At 37.9% G+C, this 15,076-nt stretch overlaps 1 protein-coding gene across 1 annotated transcript in view; it reads left to right on the top strand.

Annotated features, from left to right (window-relative positions):
* Window positions 1–15,076, top strand: part of dtn (transmembrane protein 132C dtn) — a 174,370-nt gene that overhangs the window by 139,048 nt on the left and 20,246 nt on the right. The gene's annotated exons all lie outside the window — the stretch shown is intronic.

Here is a 15,076-nt window from a genome sequence, read left to right as displayed (position 1 = left end):
ATACGAGACTCTGAACCACCTGATGTTGCCAAAAGGTGGGCCAGATTTCTCTGGGGGCCCACTCCAGAGAGGGAAAAAAATAATAATAAATAAATAAATAAAATAAAAATTAAACTAAAAACAGAAACAAAATGTATTTCCCGTGGTGCAAAAAAAAAAAAAAAAAAAAATAATAATAATAATAAATAAAAAAAAAAAAAATTTTAAAAAATAATAAATAAATAAAAAAATAATAAAATAAATAATTAAATAAAATAAGAAAAATAAAATAAATTCCCTGTAATGAAAAAAAAAAAAAAAAAGGGAGAGCTGTCTGGCACCAATGATAGTCCACATCCCAGTTGTCAGAACAGAGCACGAGTAAAAAAAAAAAAAAAAAAAAAAAAAAAAAAAATGAAGCTAAGTAAATGAAAAAAAAAAAAATAATAAGAATAATTAAATAATTTTAATCCCACAGTGAAGAGGAAGATGTAAGTCGGGGTGCCAGCAGAGAGAGAGTAAGAGAAAAAAAAAAAAAAAAAAAAAATGTGAGAGTGGTTATCTATCCTGCACAGAGGGAGAAAGAAGAAAAGGTGAGCCAAGGCTGCTCCTAGTTCCAGGGTAGGACCCGGAAACAGTGCAAAATGCAGGTTTGAGGAAAAATAAAAAAAATAAATAAAAATAATAATAAAATAAAAATAAATAAAAAATAAAAATAATTAAAGAATAAATAAATAATTTTAATCCCACACCCTGGCTACAGTGAAGAGAAAGATGTAAATCGGGTGCCAGCAGAGAGAATGAAAAAAAAAAAAAATAAATAATAATAATAATAATAAAAATAAAAAAAAATGGGAGAGTGGTTATCTATCCTGCACAGAGTGGGAAAGAAGAAAAGGTGAGCCAAAGCTGCTCCTAGTTCTAGGGCAGGACCCGGAAACAATGCAGAACGGAGGTTAGAAAAAAAAAAAAAATAGTCAGTAGAAGAGGTGACTTTCAGTTGGCAGTGGAATTGTTAATGATCGGCATTTCCACGTCGGTGATTGACGATCAGTGTCCTCCTCCAGGCAAATACCTCAGCTGCAAAGGTCTGGAAGGCTTCGAGGTTGTTTTGGGTACATATCAGTTGATGCAGATCTGCTGGTGGGAAGTCCTGGATCTTATTCTGGAGACGGTTTCTGATATCGTTGTAATGTACGCACTCCAGAAGCAAGTGTTTCCAACTTTCACTTTGTCCGCAAAAGCAGTAGTTAAGTGTGAGATGGAAAACCAACGCAATATTTGAGTACATTTTATTCGTTATATGCTATGACAGTCTGTGAATTCCATGGTAGAAATATAGAGGCCGCCATAGTCGAGTGGTCAGGCGCGCGGGTGCATAAGTACACGTGCTTTGAGTGACCCGGATTCAAGCCCTTGACTGCTGAATACGGTGCTGTTTCTTGTATTCGGTGTATCTTTTGAACTCCTCTGACCGTGTGGGCGTCCCGGAGTATAAACAGAAAATTTATTTATTTATTATTTTTTCTCTCAATTCGTAAAAAGGAGGGTGTGATTAAAAATCTGTCTGGAGGTGCAGACTACAATTATATGCTCCTTTTAATACTGGTGTGGAGGCAGCTGCTTGTTTGTATCTGTTCTCCGATCATCTTAAATCCCCGGTAAGATACTAGGAGAAGGAAGAAACTTGTAGCTAGATATTCTTATAAGCGGGAGTTGATACTGAAAGGCTTACCAGTCTAATTGCGGGTATGATTAAAGCGATGCTACACACCTCTTATTGATTTGAAGAAGTGTAGAATCCAACTTAAGGTTATGCTGTTAAAAATGGAATGATAGTTGTCCCTAGCCAAAGTGATCTGTGGGGGAGAGGTTTTTTTTTGGCGTCTTTACTTTATAATTCTTTTATATTTTATTATTTCAACCCCTTTTTTAATTATATCCTCCCTTATATTTATTATTACCTAATAAAGGTACAGTACTTTGCAATTTCCCACTTTGCAATCTGACTCTTATGTCTATCAGGAGCTTTCCGGTTCAAAGAGATTTCTATATTATTATGTTCCTCCTTTGGGTTTGGCTGTATGTTCAAAATGACTAAACAAAGACTTCGTTTAAAATATACACAATTTTATTACATATTTACATAAATGAAATTGTTCAATGATCCAGTACATATTATAATTAGTATTGTTCTATTACCGTAAAAGCATAAAATGATTGGTTAAGTTTAGTTATATTCTTGTACAACTTCTTCCATTATATCACAAGGCTAACAACGTTTTTCTTATGCCACTCTTTTTATACATTACTTAGTAAAACATTCTCTGAGTAAATCATTTTTTATTCTAATAGATCAGGCTTGTCTCTCACATTCCAATCTTCTTTTTTAACAATAAGATTTCTCTGTTAGCAACATTAAGGGTAATCTCCTTCTAATTAGATTATTTATCTTTACTAATACATTAGCATTCATCTTTTAAATCAATATTTATCTCAATCCCTAAGTTATGCTAACAACCTTACTTCTGACTTGTCAGCTTATGACAGTTCAGTGTATTACATATATATATATAACAATCTTTCTATAATCCCTCTAGTTATCCCACTTCCAAAACTGTTACCTTACTTTACGTTACTCAAGAAAATTTTCTATATCTATAATTCTTTCTTTCTCTCTCTCTCTCTCTCTCTCTCTCTCTCTCTCTCTCTCTCTCTCTCTCTCTCTCTTCACCTTTATCTAGGGAACCTTATCTTAATTACACATTTTTTTTAAGGTACATATCTCTTATTATATATGTTATAATGTCCCTCTTATAATTCCTAACCCTTCTTTAAAGTCCTATAATTTACAAGTGAATACTCATGTTAATTAAACACTTACTTCTGATACTGAACAGGATCTTTTGGTAGGGCCTTTCGTTTCTCAATGGGCTGTAGTCTACGTCTGGATAGGGCATCACTGAGTCTCTTAGGAATTTATGGGCTGGTCTTCGATACTGCTACTTAGCCTTCGGTTCAGCTATTCTGGCGGGCTCGGGGTTACAACTTTACCTCTCAGCTCACTTATCTGCGCATTGGCCTTTATCACTGCCTTCAGATGACGGACTATGGTTATTTCTCTCCTTACACAACTCTTATTTGCACGCTGGCCACTTTCCCTACCTCCTGATTTCGGACTAGGCTTATTTCTCCTTACACTTCACCCGTTTACATACGACCACTACCGCTCCTTCCGATGACGGACTAGGCTTATTTTCTCCTTACCAAGGCTCCTACTTTCAGCTTCACAAGGCTGCTTCTTTCGGTTTACCAAGGTTCTTCCTTTCACTTATTTGCACACTGGCAACTTTCACTGCCTTCTGATGATGGACTAGGCTTATTTCTCCTTACACTTCACTCGTTTGCATACTGGCCACTTTCACTACCTCACGATTACGGACTAGGCTTATTTCTCTCTACTATATTTCTTCCATTACCAACCATATGACCAACTACTCGACTGTTCTCTTCTATCATGAAACTTTTCTAACCCTTCCTAACTTACTGGCTGCACTTAAACTTATCTAACCCTTTACAACTTACTACTCCATCTTAACTTTGTCAGAACTTTCTCAACTGGCTGACAGGACAGGACATTTGGTTACGCGTTCTCTCTTTTTGTTCTTCGAATTTGTGTACCGCCCTTTTTTGTTGGCCCACCTTCGCTCAGAAATTTAACCACTCGTACTTCAATATTTAAATTTACATCCCGACTATTCGCTAGTGTGAGTTTCCCATGCTGTCTCCATCCTTGCTAGATTCAACCTCCCATTTTAATATCAATATTCCTTTCCCATGCGGTCTGTTCTCTTTTGAAGTCGGCGGAACATTCCCACAGACACGTGTTACTACTATCTGTTATCTTTATATACAATTTCCTTGTAAGATTTTATATCTTACAGATCGTTTTCGGACTTTGAACGTTAAATATTCCAATACAAAAAAAAAATGTTGTTTATATTTAATTGTTCCTTATATGTACTGTATTTTGTATTCCGAATCTCTGTTGTCAGTATTTTGGAGGAAATCGATACCGATATTGCGATATATAAGATCCTTGCATGCGTATAGTAAGTTTTTCCCATCATACACATATGTTGCCCCTATGCATAATACTCTTCACTTTATCTTGATATATGCTCTCTTGACTATGCGCAATCAACTTACGAAATTCTAAAAAAGACAATGCCATTCGTTTTGTGGAAACGCAGGGGTACAGTAGTACACGCAATCCAGTTGACAGTAGTTCAAGCTTGTGACTGCTAAATGCGGTAGTGTTGTCTTCTGTCTACCTTGCAAACTTCCCTGTCCCTGTGTGGCTGTCCTGGAGTATAAACTGTTGTTATTAGGAGCATTAGCAACTCAGGCCATATTGCTCCGGGGATATGTGGTGGTCATTCCCTGACCTTTCCGCATCCTCCGTATTTGGTGGCCACGGGCTCGAACCCCGGTCTAATCAAGAAGCGTGTGCTACACATTGCTGCTCCTGGCTACGGAGGCGCCGGAGTATAAACTAAAACTTTATTTATATACTAACTGGGAGTAATACTCCCATTAGAATTATCTGATTCTAATGAATTATCTTATTATCTAAAAAATATCGTCTTCTAAGCTCAAACTTTTCTTTTCTTTCTATGTTAAGCGCATGAATTAAGCTGCAAGTTGCTGTTTTCTGAGGCTTAACTCCTCCAAAAATAACTCTGCAGCTACAAAGGGTTGCGTGAAACCCTTTTGAAACTATTCCGATTAAGAGAATAAGGAATGAAGTTACATACACTGGTGGTCAAAAATGAATGCCTTCTCAATTTAAGGAACATCCCATAACTTGATGTAGTTTAGTGTAAAACTAGTGTGAATCATTCATACTGAAAGACATCTTTTGAAATGCGTATTCTTTTAGTAAATGCCCTTAGCGTGATTAAATTATTGCTGTCTCTTCTATACCGCCATCTGACTATTCGATTTTTTCATTTGTGTAAATGCTATTCGAATTTTATTCCCTCCGTTTGCAGTATACTGTTCCCAACTATTCGTCAGTAGAGCACATACACGCATAATCCGTCTATTCACGCCTCTGCCCACTTAAAAAAGACAATAAACCTTCCTTCCAAACTACCTGAATATTATTGGAAACTAATTAAGAGGAAATTGGCATTCCGAAGCGCCGCCTGGCGTTAATTAGTGATCAATATAGTCTAATCAACAATAGAGAAAAGTTGAGAAAGGAAAGTTAATTTCTGCCTTGTGTGTGGAGAAGTGGATAAACAGTTAGTTATTCCCCCCTCCCCCAGGCTGAAACACTTCACACTAATGAGGTGTGAAGGCGAGGAAACAAAAGAACACCGCTAATAGACGCCACTGAAGAACGATACGAAGCCAGCCAGCGTTCTTGATTACAGCGGTGTCCTAAGCGCAGCTAAATGACGCCTGTCGCCACCAATCAACTTCTACTTTTTCTCCCCCCCCCGTCTAACTTCCTTCCAACAGAAACTTTATTGGCTTCTCCTAATTCTACAGCATTTGTAAAGAGGATAAACATCAGAATTGCTCCTGAAGATCACAACTGTTCTAGCAAATGCGGTCCAAGAGACAACTTCAGTTTTGTGTAATATGAAAGGGGAGACAAATTACTTTTATAGTCATGATGCCAACGATGGATTTTATCGGATTACTTTTCAGGCCAGGCTTTTTCTGGTAATCGACCTCAAAAGGTGATGCCTTGATATCTTCATGCTTGCCGACCTTTTAGAACAGAAATAATCAATAAAAATTGAAGCACTTTGAGGATTTTACCTTCCTCAGAAGGTAAATTTTGAGAGAAGACATAGGATGATAGTTTTATCCAGTTATCTATATTGGCAACGCACATTAGATTATTAATTTATTAATATTTTAAAGTAGTACGTTGTTAGTTAAAATATTTCCGAATTATAGAAACCTTTCGTTAACTCGTGCGTACATTCTTAATTTTACCTTTTCTCTTTAAAGTGATTGTTACCCAGAAATCCTCTGGGTAACGATCACTCAACCATTTAATCTAAAAGTATACGTCGAGTCACTGTTTTTACCTTTTGAAATTTAATTATTAATTTCCACATAGTGCCTTCATGGAACACAACTGTAATTGTTTTCTGGCAAGATGATATCTTTCCTTCTTCAGTAACCATATTCTTTTGAACCTTAAGTTTTCAACGTAGTACGCGCGTTTGAAGCTCATGTGACAGCCAAACACCACTGTGCTGCTTTTATATTCTCTCTCTCTCTCTCTCCCCCCCCCCCTGTATCTTGTGAACTCCTCAGGTCCTCTGTGGTTGTCCCTGAGTATAAACAAAAAATTTACATTTTTACTTTCTGATTGAGGTGCAAGACGTGATCCAATAATCAACTTCTGTGCTAAGAAATTTTGTGATATTTCCCAAGAGAGAGCGAGAGACACGCTATCCAAGCTACCGCGTTCATAACTCATAACAAGTAGTTCAAGTTACTTCTAACCAGGTAGCGCTGGAAGGGTCACTGGAAATGATTCAGATTAGTAGCACGGACCAAGATTCTTGCGCAGTACAGTAACTTGGGAAATAATTCAGTTAGCGCAATTACCGTGAGAACTTCACAGAAGGTTCCAATGGGGCTTCCCATTCTCCACTTACCATAGGCAATTGGAGAACGGGAACTCTAGTGTTGGGCACAGCAGACCCTACACTACAGTGTTAGGGACATAAAGAATACAATAAGACAGACTCTTTCATGTTTGTATACTAATATGCTACAGGTATAGTTAAATAAATTTGATGAAGTACTAGTTAAATCATCGAACGTTAATGGTGCCATTCTGATATACTGGATGCAGGTCTCGGAATAGACCGGAGTGTCGTTCCGGTTTGTCACCACATTGTTTCTGTTTGTTTGGAGTAGAGTGCATCAGCGACTTGACCATATTGCACCATTTTGTGTTGTGTGTATAACTATTAACCGATTTGCGTGTTGTACGGGCTCAAAAACCCGGAATAACTCACTGGGGAGAGACCTACTCCTGAGATCAGCTAACTGCAGCCTCGTTTAAAGAGAGCTTTAGAAATTCCTCCCGTCATCGGGAATCGAACCCAGATCTCTTCAAACTCGTTTGAAGAGATCTGGGTTCAGATCACTTCAAACAGATTCATACCCATTAGTAAAGTCATTTGCATATTGATTGTTAGAAATAAGATATTTCAGTAATGTACTATGTAATGAACTATGGATTTTTATTTTTAATCCCTATTCTAATTTATATGGTTATATTTCAGGCATCATGTAGGGGAATATGCTTTTTTGCTGCCTCTGATGTTTGCTGTATCTTTTTATTTTATTTTTATTATGAAAGATTCAGTTTCCGACTATTTTAAACGTTATTCAAATATATGTATAATTATATCACATGACAGTAGTGGGCGAATTGCTAACGCTGCCATCCATAGTTCATTATTCATCTATATAATCCGGTTAAGATTAATTTTGTCGGTAGTGTGGCTTTGCATTCGAGTGCTTGTATCTGTTCTATTTTTAGTTTTCGCTGCATCAGGTCCACCGTTATTCAAGTCTTCTGCATTGGCGGTTCGATCTGGGGATCAGATGGCGGACTGATCTTTCGATCGACTCGCCTTTGCGGCGATTTGTCCAGCGATCGAAATGCAGCGATTCCCTGACTATTATTGGCCTTGTGGTCCTCTGTTGAGATGGGGCGTAATGGTCAGTCTATTTTTGGTGTATTTTACTGTAGTGGTCTAGATCTCTGTTGGTGATATTTTACATAAATTTGGACCTGGTGCCCGTCAGAGGGGGCGCCGTTAAATTTCTATTTTAATTGGCTTTCGAAATTTAATCTATTTTATTATTCTGACATTTTAGATGTTCTAAATTATCTTTGAGTTTCTGCTGCAGTATTTTATTCTTGTTACCCCTCTCTTCCCTCCCTGTTGGTTTATCGTTATGTTAAATTTTGGTTATTTTCGCTCTTGTCTTGCCATGCTACTGGCATTATTTTTAATCCCCATTCTAATATATATATATATTAAATAATAAAACTATAAGTATTGCCTAAGAATCAAATTCTAATAAATTTATTTTTTAATTTTCAGTAAATATTTTAATAATATTTGTTTTTTCAAGTCTTTCAAAAACCAGAAGGTAGACGCCATTCAACTGAAAAAATCTGGAGGGTATACGGAGTATGCCCTCATATATCTTCCATTACAGCCCTGGGCGTGTGATCCCTTTCAACATCTAAACAGGCCTAATCGCGGTGAACCATGCTCGACATAAGGGAGTCTATAAGATTCAGTGGCAGAAAATCCCATTCTTCCAGCAACGGAGACCTTAACTCATCAAGTGACCGAGGAGTTGGCTGTCGGGCGTCCCACACATGTTCGATCGGATTTAAGTCTGGTGATCGTGCTGGCCACGGAAATCGTTGAATATCTTCAGTTTCAAGATATTCCTCCAATGCTTGAGCTCTATGTGCAGTGGCGTTGTCGTACATGAAAAGAAAATCTGGGCCAACCGCATTACTGAAATAGGGACGAGGATCTGTTTTTGGTACGTACCTCTGCGCAGTTACGGTACTCCCTATCAAAAACATGAAGATGGGTGCGGCCGTTGATCATTATTCTGCCCCACACGAACACACCGCCTCTACCATAAGTGTCCTTTTCTCTGATGTTGAAAGGATGGTACCGCATTCCTCGTGGTCTCCAGATGAAATAACGTCTAGAACCTGTTTGTGGGCTAAAATGGGACTCTTCTTCAGAGAACAGAACTGTACCCCATTTATCAGGGTTCCAAGTCTCTATTTATGGCATCAGTTTCGACGAGCTGTGCGTTTGTTTCGGTTTAATGGAATACACACCATTGACTTCCTTGCGTCGAGTCCACTTGAATTGAGCCATCTTAACGCAGTCCGGTTGAAAATGTTTTCACCTATGGCTGCAGCAACCTCAAGAGACAGTTGGTGACAGGACATCTTAGGGTTCTATCTTACTGTTAGAGCCAGATAGCGGTCTGTTCTGGTTGACGTAGCCTTCGGGCGGCCTTAGTCAGCTGAAGCTGCTTCTGTAGTGCCGAGATGACACTGTGTGACACATTAAGCTAACGTGCCACCTCCGTCTGCGACTCCACCACTTCAAGTCGCTCAACTGCCTGCCATCTCACAGAATCATTGAAATAACGATGGCTTGCCATCCTGAGTACAAGAGATCTCGGTATCCCACTGAGCAAGCCAGAAAACGGAATGAAGTGACGTTTAGCAACCCGTGTTTTTATAGGTATGAATAATTTGCATTATATGCGGCTCTGAAAGTGGTAGATCGATTTCTACCGGATACTCGGAATTTGCATGCCAGGATACCTATTATATTAAATATTCGCCTTCGGTGATACTATTCACAATATAATATTTATGAAAAACATTTTGTTCTGTTAATTTTGTTGAGCAGTGTAGGAGAAAGCCACTTACGAACGTTCTTACTGGTGGTGAAAGTAGGAAGAAACGAGTAACCTGGCCTAAATTGAGTTTAGTATTGGTACCTCGTCGTTTTTGCCATACGTTGATGAGCTCGTTACAGATTCGATCGTTTTCTTTTTAATGTCTGCTGAAAGATTGCAAGCAATACCAAGAACATCAGGTAGACCACCACCTTTAAACTGGTATCATAGACCTTTAAAGATTACATGCAGGTTTAGCGAAAGACATCAGCAATGACCTAAAGAACAACAGAAGCACTGTTCTGCAGGCTGGCAGCATAGCAAAAAGCATTAGGCGTTGTAGAGAATTTTTGTCCTGAAATCTAACATGGTAGCGCAGAGAAAAAGACATCGGATGCAAAAGTAGCTATAGGAATGAATAATGGAGTATGATATAACACGTATTTTTCTACTTAATCCTCATTTGATCCTCTATTGATAAGGATGATTGCTGCAGTAAACTTCTTAATCTTCATGGTAATATTATTTATATGAGGGAAGAAAGTTAATTGGTTGTCCAAAATTAACCCAAAATGGTTTAGTTGGGGTACCAGAGGGATTTGTTTACCATTTATGTTTGGAGGAGGTCTACCGTAATCAAGCTTCCCTTTGAAAATCATTATTTTTGTTTTTAAGGTTATGTGTTTGTTTTAGTTGATGGCGAGATCTTCTTGGAATTAGTAGCACAATGTCATCTGCATAGGCCAAGGCCCAGTGGCGTATCCAGGTGTCATCCTAGGGGGAGGAAGGCATGGCGACGAGGTCCAGGTATCGTCATCAGGGGAGCATGGTGACCAGGGTTTTGAGTTTTTTTTAGAACGCCTCCTGCCTTCTTTTTCTTTAATTTCAAAATTTTGGTTAAGGAGAATACCCCCTTCTGCCCACCCCTGAATATGCCCCTGCCAAGGTCATTTTCCACTAAATCTAATCCTGGACATTTATTTACATTGAGTTTGCTTAAAGCCAACTTTAATTCATGGGTATTAAAGAGGCCTGTGTCTTTTAACAATTAGTACCTGGAATTTCTAGATACTTAATTAAAAAGTTTCAGTGATTGGATCATCTTGAGATAGCAGTTGATCCAAAATTACGTTGACTGCGTCATGTCATTAGTGGTTTCCGTGTCCTTGTCGACTGCTGTAATTGTATGTATCATACGAAGGAAATTTATTTTTGATAATGTACAAGAGACTGTAGGGGCCAGAATTTCCTGTAGTTTGGACTAAATTTTGCTACGAGACAAGTTTTTGTTTAGCAATTGCTTTTACATATTCTTTCTTCGGTTCTCTATGAATATTCTTAATTTTGCTAACCTAAGATTCTGGCCAAGACTTACGCTGGAAATTTTTACTTGCTTTGTTGACTTGACCTAAAATTGGGTTTTTCTATCCGCCAAGGAACAATAATAGGTCTGCAAAGTGTCTTTCTAGCAGAGCAAGCTGTGACACGAAGAAGGGCAGGTTGAATACATAATGCGTATTCAGAGACATTAACCACATTTAAAGAACCTAAGATATCGCCATTAAAATCACGTTGAGTAGAGGACCTAAAGTTAGACCATTTGATGTTTTTAATGGAATATCTTCTGATATTCTGAGGAGGAAAATTATTTGAGTAAGAAATTTGGCGAAACACCTAAAACGAGATCGCTCTGTGGTCAATATTCGTGTAATCAGTGTGAATGGTTCAATCAGAATTTTTTCCTTAATTGCGTACGTGAGCGCACTCATCTGTTTGTAGTTCAATTATGCACATTGCATAATTCAACTACAAACAGATGAGTGTTTAAATATAATAATTTTTTAACATTTTTTTTTTACAGCTTGAAGATGAAAGGAAACTTGGTGCTCCATATTTTTTCACCATGCTGTATCTTTCATTATTCACAGCTGACTTAAAGATACCCTTTCTTTTAATTGAAAAATCATCATGTGAGCAGGAGTAGTAGGAATCCTAGACAGGCTGTTTCTTGTATCTGCAAGGATTTTGAATATATTTTATTCCCTGATGACGCGGGTTAATTTATTTTTTCTTGTATCTTTAAAAAAAAATAAAAAATGCGATTAATTTAAATGGAAGAGGACTATGGTATTAAAATCAGAGCAGCTGATAGCTATAAGTATAATATCATCAGTTGCGTTGTTGAAGTTCCACAAAGCTATTTTGGATTCAGCGCAACAACTGAATAGACCTTGAAAACAGGCAACGAACTGGAAAGGTCACCCAACAGCAATGGCTGACCATTCTGGCCTTTATCGGCGACCAAAGAGCACGCGTAACTGTAATGATAAAAAATGATTATGGCAGGTAGAGACAAGCCTCCAGGGAAATGAACGGAAATAAGAAAGCTGAAGCTCGCCTTAAATTTGTTTGTGTTTGACGAGCAAACTTAATCAAGGGGAGTTTATAAAACAATTACGTTTTGGAAGGAAAGGTTACCCCAGGGCAGAAATCAATGCAGACAGAATAAATAAAAGAAAAAAAAAAATCAGACACATTCTCTGATTAAAATTTGGGTGATGGGAAGGAAAGAACGTGAATTACCTTTCCATGGCTTCTCTCTAGTAACCCTGACTTAATGAGATCGCCGCTATTGTCCTCTGCAAGGGTTTCGAATCCCTACTGCGCATGCTTAAATGATTTCTTTAACCGGAACTTGATGTCTTAATATAGCTTCTCCGGAAGATAAATTCTATCAAATGAGTCGCAGCCTCAGCTGTCTGGACAAGGCAAAATGATCAAGAGCATCCCATCTAACAAGCTCTCCTAACAGCCACAACATTCCCTAGCCATCGACGTTGCGCGTGATGCTCATATGGTACCCAAGTTTCCCATCAAGTCTACTGCTCATTAGCCGCTAACTTCCATAATTGCATGCAGTGGAGTCAATCAGTAAACTGACGCGCCATCTGGTTTCATTTCAGCACATGAATTTTTAATATTCATTTGTAGTCATCCAATATGTGCGCTATATAGCGAGATATCGATCAATCCGACCAACTGCCCGAACTAAAGCGCCATCTATGTTTGGTATCTGGAACTGCTTTCCCTAAGTTTGTTCTCTAAAGAAATCTAAGTAGGCTTTCTCGAAGGATTTTTAAAATTTAATAAAATCAAAAGAATAGTGATCAGTTAACACAAACAATCTGCTATTACTAAAGATTTCTGTGGTATAACGTTCTTTGTAACGACATCTTCTGATTCAGTTCATCAGATGATGTTAAATAAACAAAATTTTTGACTATCCGGACATTGAAAACTTAGCAAACAGTGATTAGAAGTAATTCTTTTTAATTGAACTAACAAACTTTTATCAGATTACTCAATAATTTCGATTTCCATCGGATCCAGAGCCATTCTTGCAATACTCAGAACTGTAAACAAAGCTGCGTGCAATTCATTCATATGGTGACTCATTTCTTCGTAATGTTCAGCCCCACATGGAAGAGGGGGATTTCCCAGGAAACTTTGCATGCATCTAACAGAACAGACTCGACAGAGCAACCCGTGCGCGTTAATGGACTATCGGTAACGATGCGAAATACCCTGCAGAATAAACTCGAATGTTCTTCGCTAACGAGGACATTGTCGACAGCTAAACATTAGAGGGTCATTACCATGAAGATTAGGGGGGGATTGATTAGTTTTTCTTTTCACGGAAAGGAAATGAGATTGGTTTCAGTAGAACAACTGTGAACAGTAATATTGTCCAATTCAAGTATACGCTTGCGTGCTCTCTTACACACTATGCAAATGGTAATGCCAGGAAAGAAATCGAAGTCCACGAACTTATGAATTCCGTGATTTGAAGTTCGTGACCAACAGATGGTGTTAGAAGAAGGCAGGAGAATAAAATTGTGGACTTAGGGTGTTTCCAAGATCTGGACACTCACTGGCAATATCCATCTCTTTCATATTGTGACTTTCGTCTCGGTCTGTTGCCACCTTCCAAGGGAGTGTCTACCTTAATCGATTACGAGCCAGGTGTTTATCTAGAGAGTACCGCTGGCAAACATGACGTGTCCTACTCCCCAAGCAGCAAGGATACGCCCCTCATTTGGTAAACTAGTTAGTAAGACGGTGGAAAGCTTCCAGAGGGGTGGAGAGACTTGAGCACGCAATATTTGAACAGATTAATATCAATATTGTCGTCCTTGCCATTGAGATAGAAGAGAGAGGAAAACAAGTTCGTAATTCCCATTACTTGGGGACTGTTAAAGCAGAATTTATGGAATTCGTGACCATTTCAAGTTTGCAATATTTTGGCTCGACAATTTGCTGTGCGTCTCATATGTATGAGCATTAACATTGAAATATATTTGAACTCTGACACAAATTTAGAAAAATAAATGTCTACTGTGTTTGCTCAACGTATTTTTTAGTCTTTCTTTCTCAGTCGGAATTATCAGAACGGCACATTTCATTTTTAAGTAAGAGACAATGTGTGTTTTAACTTCGCCAGTAATGTCCAAGTAAACTTTTTTGTATCACATTTTATGAAATTAGGGATACTATGTGCAACCATCTTTTCTGAGGTGGTAAATAAATACAAAACCTGACCTAAAAATGAGAAAGCCCCATTGTTATACAAAGGGGGGTTTTCTCATTCTTTTGTTACACAAAAATGTCGTGAATGTCACATCATAGAAGCTTTATTGGACGAAGTCGATGTATAATAACTTCTGCCAACGGTTTTTATCATCGTGTGAAAAACTGTTTTTGGAATTGCTAAAAACCGTGCCCTGTTGCATTTTGTTTTATGGTTTCCATATCAATTTTTTTTCTTTCAAGGCTATTGTGGAAGAAAAAAATATATGGAACCATGGGATAAATATGATCGCTATGACGTTTAGCCAATAAACCGTGCAGCAATTAACCATTATCTGGTTAATCAAGGGTCGGAGTCTGACTTTTTTTTAAGTCATTTCCTTCCAATTGTATAACAAATACGAAATTTAAACGTCTAACTAGAAGTGTTAATTGATTAGCTGCCCATAATTTCTTATCAAAGTGTCTTTGTGGTTTCAAAACGCAGTGATGTGGGTTTGGGCCAGCGCCAGAAAATATGTATCTTTTTCATAAGACTTTTAGGTCACCTGTAATTGCAACCCATCGATGGGGAACATCATTTTTTATCTTCCCGATTTAACATATATTAAAGGTAATGTGGTAGAGGATACTTACACTGGCTATCTTTATAATGCGATATTGTTGTAATATAGGGTGGAAATATTTAAATCCAAAATTTTCATTAGATTCTTGCAATTCTGAATGGTCTTTTATCTGATATTTAATATTGGGATACATATTTACTTCATGTCCGGGCCAGTCCCAATGCCTTGTGTACAGCAAACTCCCATCCTAGCCTTGATACTAGTATCAAGTGAACAAATCAGCAGCACCCTGCAATGCACCAAATGTCGTTCACCTTGTCATCGATCGACCGGAATAGAAAGCCCATCCTTCAAAAAAAAAAAAAAAAAAAAACCGAAAACTAACTCCAGATGGAAGAATCCTGCAGGAAATGTTCCTCGAAGTCTCCGACACGACTTAATGCGGA

This window comes from Mastigoproctus giganteus, unplaced genomic scaffold (genome assembly GCF_048544385.1).
Source record: "Mastigoproctus giganteus isolate SK-2022 unplaced genomic scaffold, ASM4854438v1 scaffold_15, whole genome shotgun sequence".
Taxonomy (NCBI): Eukaryota; Metazoa; Arthropoda; class Arachnida; order Uropygi; family Thelyphonidae; genus Mastigoproctus; species Mastigoproctus giganteus.
Note: the sequence above shows the minus strand (reverse complement) of the source record. Positions and strands in the feature narration are given on the sequence as shown.